Source organism: Tiliqua scincoides, chromosome 4 (genome assembly GCF_035046505.1).
Source record: "Tiliqua scincoides isolate rTilSci1 chromosome 4, rTilSci1.hap2, whole genome shotgun sequence".
Lineage (NCBI taxonomy): Eukaryota > Metazoa > Chordata > Lepidosauria > Squamata > Scincidae > Tiliqua > Tiliqua scincoides.
In genome coordinates this window covers 82,410,817-82,422,931 of record NC_089824.1, presented here as the reverse complement: position 1 = coordinate 82,422,931, position 12,115 = coordinate 82,410,817, and positions in this window count along the sequence as shown.

Genomic DNA, 12,115 nt, shown 5'->3' with positions numbered 1-12,115 from the left:
GTATTCAAACTGGGGCGTCATGATGCCCCAGCCTTTGGGTCCTGACCTCTGCCTCCTTAAAGGGCGGGGGCAGCCAGGAGACAGGGGGAAGGCAGCAGCCAGAGCCCCAGTTCAAGGTACCTGATGCCTAACAATGCATTGCTGAGCAAAATGCTGCTGCACACAGTGACAAATTCTGTAGGAAACAGCACACAGTTTTGGGAAGGGTGCCTGGGTTAAGGCCAATGCTTCAATCTTTCAGATTAAATTGCAAAAACGTATCCGTGGTTGTTACTTTTCGTTAATGTGATGTTTTCCACTAAGCGATAAAAAGTAGTAACTTTTTGATACCCCATAAGAATGACAACCGTATTATTAGCACAGGTCGAACCACAGCCAGCCCACTGATTCCACAAGCAGAATGTGTTGTGTGGAGTGGTACCTTGGAGGAAGCAGCAAAGGGCCTTATGAGAGCCCTATCTTCTAACCTGCTGCCAATGGAGACACTCTGGTCAATGCTTTGATCCTCTTTCAGCTCACTAAGAGCCAGCAAGTAGAGGATTAGGAGAGCTGCAGCCTGAGAAGGCAGGGAAGGTGCTACAGCTGCTGCCATCACGTCTTTCTCACTCTCTCTGCCCACTCAGCTGCAGCTGAGAAAGGCAGGGAAAGGTGAGGAAGGACACCGCTCCTTACCTCCCCTTCAGCGCTATCTCTTTGCTTGTCCTCACATCCAGCTTTTTTGACAATGAACAGGAAGCACTCAGTGTGTCCTGCTCTCCTGTTCCTTTAAAAAAAAAAAGACCAGTGAAAGGAGTTGGAAAGAGACAGTGCTGAATGGAAGGTAAGGGGTAGGGTTGTCTTTCCTCTGTAGCAGTTTTTCTCAAACTGTGGGTCAGGACCCACTAGGTGGGTCGCAAGCCAATTTCAGGTGGGTCCCCATTCATTTCAATATTTTATTTTTAATATATTAGACTTGATGCTACACTGGTATGTGACTGCATTTGGGGAAATGTTACAGACTTAAACTTTTAACAGGCTACTATGTATATTTGTTTATCAATGGTAGTAATTGGGACTTACTCCTGGATATGTGTAAGTAGGATTGCAGCTGGGATTGTTAAAAAATTTTCCTGCTTGATCATGTCACTTCTGGTCATGACATCACTTCCGGTGGGTTCTGACAGATTCTCATTCTAAAAAGTGGGTCTCCGTGCTAAATGTGTGAATGTTTACACACGGTTCTATGTGTAAACCACTGGCATAGAATATTATCTATTTTATTATCCATAAAAATGGTCTCCTAGATTGCAGTCCCATGCCTACTGCAGTGGGGACTCCCCTCATTTGTCACAGTGGCACTTCTGAATGGGCACACATTTTATGCAGAAGAGTGAGCTGGCCAGAAATACACTGATGTTCTTGAGGAATGTGGTCTGGGAAAAAAGGTGAAAATGGCTATTTGCACACATGCCTGCACTGACGTAGCAAATGCTGGAGTGCTCTTCATATACCGTTTTTCCAAATATGTTTCCATTCTAATTTCAATTAGTAGCTTTAAATTTGAATTAACAGCAAGTCACAGGTCGCTCTAAGTTCAGGAGACTGGAAACCTGCCATTGACCCAAATTTAATGCCAATTTTGCTTTTAGAAGTCAAAGTTCCAAGTTGTAATTACCCATGTTTTGGCATCTGTAATTGTGAATTGGTGTCAAGTTCTTTTGCTTTCATTACCACTTCAGGTCTGCTCTAATGTGTTACAGGTACTATGGAATGCAAAATCAAATGAATATATTATTCTCTATTATCCTTCCTCTAATCTTTATCTCACTTTCAGAAATGATTGTAAAGGCCTGATGTCCTGACTTATTGAAAAGAAAATATCAGTTGGGACCATTAGAAACTTGAAGTGTGTGTGTGTGTATTTATTTACAGTATTTTTATCCTGCCTTTCTCCCCACAGGAACCCAATGTATGCATCTATATATAAAATATCAATCTGAACCTGCTTCTGAGCAAAATTGTTTCCATTTAAGACTTTCCCCGTAAAATAAAACTTCTTTAAAGCTGAGCACTGTGTAAAGAACAGTGCAGGTCTTTAATATTGTTAATATTGCAAAAATAAATGTTTTTCCTTTTAACAGCCTTTTTTTCTTAAGGAAAATTAATTCCTATTTACAGTCCCAGCACATGCATGGTAATGTTCCAATTCTGGCAGCCAAACAGCTGTTCCTCCATTACTTGGAGGGTTGCTGGGTTCCCCTGACGATCGAGAGGCCCATTACTGAGCACCAGGTTTCGTGGCAACAGGTGCCCCTGAAAATATAGTGCTTCCAAAAGCAGAATGCAATAAGCGAGTTCCTCCTTACAATACCTTACAATAATTAACAAGCCATAATAAAGAATAGTGGCCACAATTCCTAAGTGAGAAAATGTGCTTTTTCTTAATGACCTGTTTAATGACCTCACTTCCTGCCTAATGACCTCACTTCTTCTGGCTGTCAGCAGGTGTCCTGAAAGCTGTTCAGCCCGCTGTATGAAACAAGTTTGACACCCCTGTGCTAAAAAAACGTTAGGTACCCTTATGTAGTAACACTAATGGTCCAATCCTGTCCCCTTTCCTGCCATCGGAACTAGTGTTCCAGTTATGGGGTGTGCTTTCTGGCCGTTGTAAATGGCCTTATGGAGCCGTACTCATGGAGCTGTGCACATCTGTCCTACCACTGATGACGCTGTGGAAGTGTCACATGCAGCAGTGGGGTGTGGAGTAGCCACTGGTAAATGCTGGCGTGGGGTGGATAGGGAGGGGGGAATGGGGTCAAGGAGGCTGCAGGACGGGTGGATCTGGTAGTGATAGCATGTGCCTGATCCTATCCCTTCTGTTAGAAGCCTCCCCGCCCTCTTTCCCTCCTCTGACTTGCATCAGCCAAAAAGCTTCTGCAAGTCAGAAGAGACCCATTGGTGGTCAAGGGGTTTAAGGTGAGGGTAAGGGACAATATTGTTCTTTATCTCTCCCAAACCTCCTGATCTCCCTGCCCCTGCAGGATTTAGTGGTAGTGTTTTGGATAAACTACCCAGAAGTGGACCTCCCCAGCCCCACACCTCAGGGGAAAGGTCTGCGATGATGCCCCCAGTGGGCTGTCGTCACCCCCTGTGCAGAAATCTGCCCCCCCCACCTGAGGCTCATGGAGTCTCACGCAACATGAGCCCACGCTGGGGAAGCCTCTCTGAGGTTCCCTGACACTATAAACTGTGCTTCCAGAAAACCAGAAGCACAGTTTCTGACCCAATCAGGAGCCTCAGAGAGGCTTCCACGGGATCCTAGAGGATCGCACCCGGGGCATTTTCCCCATAGACTTCTATGGTAGGTCCACAACGGAGACTATGGGTAGTCTTTTGCCTGATCCAGCACAGGTTGGGATTGGGCTGTTAGTTTAGTGGGAATTGTGTGAGCAGGAGCTACTAATGGTTTTAAAATAACATCATTGTAACATCATATCATGAGTGGACACTTAACACCTTAAATTCTTGATAAGAAACAGATTAAGATATGAAACCGCCTTATAAAGAGTCAGGCCATTGATCCATCCAATCAGTTACTGACTGCAACTGACACTGACTGACTGGTGTGAGAAGCATCTTTTCAAGTGACCTGGATCTAGAGATGCGAGGGACTGAATGGGCCCCTTCAGAATGCAAAGTATGTATGCTACCAAAGCCCCTCCACAATAGTTGCCTAAATACTGTGAAATAAGAAACATCCAACTCCTTGAAGCTCAAGACTGAATAAGTATGTCTGAATTTGATTGGATATAACTATAAAATTCATTGAGAGGCTATTTAAAGCATGACTAATTATTTTCCAAGGTCAACAGCAAATATTGATTTCCTTTGCTCCTATAGAATTTCTGTTTTTTAGTGATCATGGAGAACTCCTCCTTCTCTCCCAGGCAGGGGGAGTTCTGCCTTGGGGGAATTGTTGAGGGACATGGTTGTGGGAAAGAGAAGGCGGGGAGACAAGCAATAATGCCATTGGTAGCAGTTGTGGACCTACCATAAGGTACGATGGGGCAAAAGCCCCAGGCACGAGGCGCTAGGACCCTACGGAAGCCAACGGGGGTGGAAACGGTGCTTCCTGTTTTCCGGAAGCATAGTTTAAAGCGTCAGGGAACCTCACAGAGGTTTCTCCGATGCAGGTGGAGGCTGCACAAGGCTCTGTGAGCCTCAGGTAAGTAGGGGGGCAGATTTCTGCATGGGGGGGAGGTGGCAGCCTGCAAGCAGGCGCCATCGCGGACCTTTGCCCCGGGTGCAGGACTGGGGAGGTCCACTGCTGAGTGGCAGACCTCTCCAGCTTTGCGCCTCAGGACAAAAGTCCGAGATGCTTCAGTAGGTTCTTTATTGTGGCTTCCCAATGGGGTGGGATTAATACAATAAAAAGCAGGGTTACAACCACTTCCTGATGGGTGCCTTCACCTTTGAGCCTGAGAATAACTTTCCTTCCTATATTTGGTTCATGTAGCCCTTTGTACCACTCTGGGTAGAGGCCTGTGAGTATTGAAGAGTGCATCCCAGTTGGTGTTGGAGGAGGAGATTTGGATCTCTCAGTGCCAGGGTCACCCAACTGGGGGTGGTCACTGCAGATTCAGCCCCTTGCCCTGGATGGGGTCGTGGTGTCACAGCTGTATCCCTGATTACACCTAGAGTAATAACCATGGCCAGGGTATTTCCTGGTGCCAGCTAGTGCCAGCTGCCTTTTGGCTCTTCTGTCCTTCCCTTGGCCTGGCCTCTCTGACCTGAGTTGCCCTTTGCTAAAGTCACCTTTCCAGTGCTGTGCAACTCCCTTCAGCCATTCTTCTTTTGCCTCCAGCATCTCCAACTCTTATTCCTTCCCTTCTACCTTACTCCACTTTCCCTTCCACATTACCCAGTTACCTTAGTTCAGCATGAAGTTCCTGTGATAGTTCCTGTGAATATTCATAGCTCCACTACCACCACATAGGATTTCTCATTCACTGAACAAAAACTTGGCAAACATGTTAAAGTTTGGCTTGCACATGCTGTTCTGTGGCCAGTATTAACATTAATACAGCAGCCTACATATATGTATGTACCACAACTCCATGGACCCTCTGAAGCACACAAAGAACATTGAATCACAGTAAAAGCCCGAAACTGTACTTTTTAGATCCAAGGATATAGATTGTGCATAGCTACCATGTATGTATATGTGAATTTTGGTGGAAACTATGAGTGACGCATGAATGCACCTCAAAAGTATGAGGAGAGATTCTGAATCAGCTAGAGCTCACTGCTAATTCTTTTTGCAATGTAGTGAAGTTAATGTCTGCCCTTTGTCACTGGATTTTCTTTTAAGCGTAATAATATCATGACAGTTCTTAGCCTAGTTTTTTTATTAAAATGTTTTTACTTTATATTGTATTTTTATTAAAACTCTACCCAGAAAACTTTTTCATAAATTGACATTTTTATTCATTAATTCAGATTTTTATCAAATACCTGCTTCCTCTTTAAAAGAAGCTGTTTGCCAAAGAAAGAAAGAAAGAAAGAAAGAAAGAAAGAAAGAAAGAAAGAAAGAAAGAAAGAAAGATGGCCAATGCAATCCTTTTTTAAAACCTCAGTGTTTGTTTCCTCTTCTAAATTTGACTTCTTTTCTGTTGAGAACATATTAATTTCACTGTTGCCTGTATGTATGGCATTTACCTGCCAGATTCCTGTAATTTGACTGATAACTTTTTATAAGATGTGATAAAAATACAATGCAAACACTGGTAATATTCCCACAGTACAAATCTTTGATTAGAGTTATAGGCTTGGCTATGAACAGTAGCAAAAGATATTTTCTGCTGTGTTTATCTAGGTATACAGACTTTACTTTGCACACATAGTGTGTGATTTAAGGACAGTAAAGGCAAATTTCACTGAATATTAATTGGATTTATGAGGAATGTGGGCAAATATTGTAATTATGGGCATGTGAATAATGCAGGCACACAATCTCAAAAAAGCATCCTAATTATTACATAAGAGGGAAGTGTGTGTGTGTGCAGCTCAAGGGGTGTTTTGCAGTCATGATAACCCCTGCTAATTGGGTAAGAGGCACTTTTTCAAGTGGGTGCTTCTCTTTTTAGCAGGGGGAGAGTAACTGGCCCACCTCACCCTAGCAGTGTCTTTTCTAGTGGCTGTCTGCTGGTGTTCTTTTTGCATCTTTTTAGATTGTGAGCCCTTTTGGGACAGGGAGCCATTAGTTATTTGATTTTTCTCTGTAAACCGCTTTGTGAACTTTTAGTTGAAAAGCGGTATATAAATACAGTTAATAATATTAATAATAATAATAATAATACAGGTGGTTGATTATAGGAAATTCATGTAACTTAGCAGGTGTGATCAAGTGACCTACAGAACCCTCATAGAACCTATGGCCCAATCCTATAGAGGGCCTATGGTAGCAGGCTTCCTGATCTTGACTTCCTGATCTTGGCATATGATGCAATTACGGCATCATAAATGTTGTGCCACCATTGTGCACATCGGAGATGCAGGTGCAAATGACCAGAGACTCTGCACAGCCACTAGAGATAGACCTAGCCCACATTGGAGCAGGTAAGGTGCCAGCAGTGGCGGGTCATGGGTGGTTTAGGGGAGGTTCAGGGGAGAACCAGGGTGGGGAGTGGGGAGGGTGGGGGCAAGAGGAGGTGAATGTCAGCAGCAGCAGCTCAGCAGATATTTTATCTTCATTTTCCCAACCCAACATGCCCCCTGCCTCTCCTTGGATTTATACCAGCAAAATATCTGGTGTAAGTCTGAGGAGACCCTTGATGTTCAGGTGGTCTATGGAGTGGTAAAGAAGGTATTTTTACTTAGCTCTCCCAGGACATCTAGTCACACACACACACACACACACACCTGTAGCTTGCAGCATGTACTCTATTCGCATAAAGTAGTGGGGGATAGGATTGGGCCACTGGTCAGCTTGCTTGCAGAAGCATCATGTGAGTACAGTTTGGTTCTGATTGGCATAGGTTTGCTCGCCTTTAAGTTTGAACCACATTGGGTTGCTATGCTTTGAACAGCAGTTTGACCTATGGCAATTAACAGGTCATAATGTTTATATCCATACCATCAAAGTTTCAGCCACTTATTTCTGAAACTCATGCTGTTGTTAAAGGTATAGGAGCAGTCCTAGCACTTTTTTTTTTTCTGGTCAGGTGTGACCAGGGCTGAATCAAGGCTATAAAATGGAGACATTACTATAGGAAGACTATTTAAGACGTATGGGAGAAGCTAATGCAGTAACTGGGCTCCCATATGAACCATTTTTCAGCATACTGCCTAAGAAGGAGGTGTAAGCAAGGGGATCTCCAGGGCAAGCATAATAAATCATATGGAGACATAATGCAGAAGTGTCCTTAACAAATAAAGCAAGATGCTAAAAAGAAATCCAATGTATACCGGTCCAGGCATAGTCACATAACTTCAGTATTAGAGTCTGTTTTTGTTTTGTTTTTTTCAAACAACCAGTCAATATTTCCACAGTCCCCCCCCCCTCAAAAAAATGTTTGCATTTCATTGTTAGCTGACTTACTTTTGAAATACATACTATAACTTTATTTAATCATGTTGACCCTTTAGATGAGAAGTTAGCACAGGGGCATTTCACAAACCCTTCTGTTTCCCACCCATCACATGGCAGCTGCAGAGAGGAGAGTAAGGAAAGATATCAAAGCATAGAAAGTGAAATCTGCCCTAACAGCACTAATTGTTTTGTTCTTTCGCACATGGTCTGTCCTAAGAATGGGTTCCGAGTGGGCCGTTTCCTGTTCTCATTATACTCTTTCTCATGAGAATCCTTCTTAGGCCATACTCCCTTTGTGCTTTCAAACAGATGGTGGCATTCAACAGCACTTTGATGATCAGTGAAAACTGGACTCCAGAAGCCAATTCAAACGTTGGAATGCTGAAAAAGTCCATTCTCAAGACACAGATGATGTCCATTTAAAGAAATAATAATTGTACTGACAATAAAAAGGTATGAGTTAGTTCCATCTGGTTGCTTCAGACAAAAATGAGAGCTAATGCAAGTTAAAACTTTTTTTTTTTTAATGGAACTTTGGTCTGGTTTTATTTTAAAGTGAAATGCAAACTTTACCAACTTCAAGAGCTTGGCCTGTCTTTATACAGAACAATTCAATAACAGAGTTGAAAAAATTCACACTCAGTCCCTTGTAGGAACAAGCTGATCAAGGCCACTTTCCAATATATGGAACAATATGTTGAGTCCTGATCCAAAAGGAATTAAAATAATGGAAATACCCATTGAACATCGAATGAAATATAGGGCAATGTGGTTTATTTTAGGCAAGGCAGTAACTTTATTTTTGTGGTATTGGATAGGATTACTGTTAAAAATCACAGAACAGGATTTTGGTAAATAACTGGAATCCCGCGAAACTCAAATCCTACCTTTAAAATAATTATGTTGATCTTATTAAAATCCAACATGCGCTTTCGGTCACCATGTGTTTGAAATTAGGTGGAACTAAAAAATTTTCATCTGAAGCACTGTCATGCATGATGTGGCCTAAGAATAATTCTTATTGTAGTCAAATGCTAAAGTTCCTTCTTATTCAAGAGCGTTAGTAGTGAAGTCTACACTAAGCTATAGTATCTTCAGTCTTCTTGCTGATTGCACAATGATACGTTTATGCCCATGCCATAATCCCCTGTGAGTAGCCCAATCCTAACTTGCACTGGAACAGCAAAGCTGAGTGGCCTGCACTGTATCTAGTGCAAGGTTGGTGCTGACCTGATGGCAACTTGGGTTGTGATGTTTTTCTCCTTACCTCAGTTAGGAGTTAAGTCAGATAGAGGTTAAAAGAGAAGATGTTTCAGACCTCATTGATAAATTAAAGATCAATAAGTCACCGGGCCCTGATGGCATCCACCCAAGGGTTATTAAGGAATTGAAGAATGAAGTTGCAGATCTCTTGACTAAGGTATGCAACTTGTCCCTCAAAACGGCCATGGTGCCAGAAGATTGGAGGATAGCAAATGTCACGCCTATTTTTAAAAAGGGAAAGAGGGGGGACCCGGGAAACTATAGGCCGGTCAGCCTAACATCCATACCGGGTAAGATGGTGGAATGCCTCATCAAAGATAGGATCTCAAAACACATAGACGAACAGGCCTTGCTGAGGGAGAGTCAGCATGGCTTCTGTAAGGGTAAGTCTTGCCTCACGAACCTTATAGAATTCTTTGAAAAGGTCAACAGGCATGTGGATGCGGGAAAACCCATGGACATTATATATCTGGACTTTCAGAAGGCGTTTGACACGGTCCCTCACCAAAGGCTACTGAAAAAACTCCACAGTCAGGGAATTAGAGGACAGGTCCTCTCGTGGATTGAGAACTGGTTGGAGGCCAGGAAGCAGAGAGTGGGTGTCAATGGGCAATTTTCACAATGGAGAGAGATGAAAAGTGGTGTGCCCCAAGGATTTGTCCTGGGACCGGTGCTTTTCAACCTCTTCATAAATGACCTGGAGACAGGGTTGAGCAGTGAAGTGGCTAAGTTTGCAGACGACACCAAACTTTTCCGAGTGGTAAAGACCAGAAGTGATTGTGAGGGGGTCCAGAAGGATCTCTCCAGACTGGCAGAATGGGCAGCAAAATGGCAGATGCGCTTCAATGTCAGTAAGTGTAAAGTCATGCACATTGGGGCAAAAAATCAAAACTTTAGATATAGGCTGATGGGTTCTGAGCTGTCTGTGACAGATCAGGAGAGAGATCTTGGGGTGGTGGTGGACAGGTCGATGAAAGTGTCGACCCAATGTGCGGCGGCAGTGAAGAAGGCCAATTCTATGCTTGGGATCATTAGGAAGGGTATTGAGAACAAAACAGCTAGTATTATAATGCCGTTGTACAAATCGATGGTAAGGCCACACCTGGAGTATTGTGTCCAGTTCTGGTTGCCGCATCTCAAAAAAGACATAGTGGAAATGGAAAAGGTGCAAAAGAGAGCGACTAAGATGATTACGGGGCTGGGGCACCTTCCTTATGAGGAAAGGCTACGGCGTTTGGGCCTCTTCAGCCTAGAAAAGAGACGCTTGAGGGGGGACATGATTGAGACATACAAAATTATGCAGGGAATGGACAGAGTGGATAGGGAGATGCTCTTTACACTCTCACATAATACCAGAACCAGGGGACATCCACTAAAATTGAGTGTTGGGCGGGTTAGGACAGACAAAAGAAAATATTTCTTTACTCAGCGTGTGGTCGGTCTGTGGAACTCCTTGCCACAGGATGTGGTGCTGGTGTCTAACCTAGACGCCTTTAAAAGGGGATTGGACAAGTTTCTGGAGGAAAAATCCATTATGGGGTACAAGCCATGATGTGTATGCGCAACCTCCTGATTTTAGAAGTGGGTTATGTCAGAATGCCAGATGCAGGGGAGGGCACCAGGATGAGGTCTCTTGTTATCTGGTGTGCTCCCTGGGGCATTTGGTGGGCCGCTGTGAGATACAGGAAGCTGGACTAGATGGGCCTATGGCCTGATCCAGTGGGGCTGTTCTTATGTTCTTATGTTCTTATGTACCTCAAGCAACACTCTTGCCACTCCTAGGGGGCTACTTGGATCTGTGCCAGCAAAATCACTGGCACAAATCCAAGCAGCCTATGTAAGGCTGATCAGGTCAGGAGTTGGGGTTAGGATCTGACCTGCACTGGCATGGCCAGTCTCACACTGCTCCCAGGTCCAATCCGCCTCCTGGACCACCCTTCCCCCACCCGGAAACACCCCCTCCCCACCCACATTATACCTTCCCACTACCCTCTCCAAGCCCCTTAGCCGACCTGTCTGGGCTGGCACAAATGTACCCCATCCAAGCACAGATCTGATATCCATGGGCAGTGCAGGCCTTTGCACTGGGCCAGCCAGCTCTAGATGAAGCTTGAACGTGATTTACAGTATGTTCACAACATTCCTGGGCTGGCAACCGTCTATCCATATGTCTGGATTATCAAATTGACTTGACCAATAGGCTTAGACAGTGGCTTAGACAGCCTGAGAGCCCTGGGTAGTTCTCCCTTAAGGGGAGGGGTGGGGGGGGAAGGCAGAGATGCAATGCTCAGCATCGCGCCTCTGATGTGGACACAGTGGCACGACTGCAAAACCGGAAGTGGTTGTGATCATCTTCTGGAGGGCTCTGTGCTGTGTGGGGAGCCCTGCTGAGGCTGGCACTGGACTCCCCCAACCCCCAGGAGGCTACTGCAGGCAGGGGTGAGTGACAGCGCGCCCCTGCATCCAGATCAGAGGCGCGATACTGAGCATCATGTCTCTGCCTTCCCCCTGCCCCCACTGCTTGCAGCAAACACTTAATGGCTCTCAGACTCTCCCAGAGAGTTTGAGAACCACTGGGCTTAGACCAGGGATGTCAAACTTGTTCCATACAGAGGGCCAAAGTTAGCACTCATGGTGCCTGTTGAGTGACATCATTAAACAGAAAGTGACATCATTAAGATGATGGTGGTCAAAAATAAGCACTTTGTTCTCAATTAAAAACTCATTAGCTGCAATGACAGAAGAGAAAATGTGCAAATCTTGTTCATATTTTCAAGATATGAGACATTCCAATTATCATGCTGGGAGAACCCAGTTATAATGGGGGATAGATAAATTACTTATGGGGCCGCATTCTGCCCATGGGACTTATGTTTGACACCTCTGGCTTAGATGCCTTTCAATATTATTTTTCTTTTTTAAAGAACATGTCTTTCACTATTTGGCTAGTGATTAATAAAAATATACAGGCCTATTGTCTAGGTCCCCACCCTAGAGCTGAGTTGTCGTTGTATGACGAGTCGACATAAAGGCAGAGGATGGATCTTAGCCTGAGGAAATGTGTCTGTGTTTATTCACAGACCCACATACTTCCTTTGCTTTGGTCGGTGCTGTCTCAGGATCTTAAAACTATAGTTTAGAGTTGTGTACGTTTTAATTTCCATCATTTAAGATTTATTGTGTAACCTCAGTACAATAATGATAATTATTATTGATAATAACTTATTGTTATTATTAATAATAATTAATAATGATCCATTGATGATGATGATGATGATGATG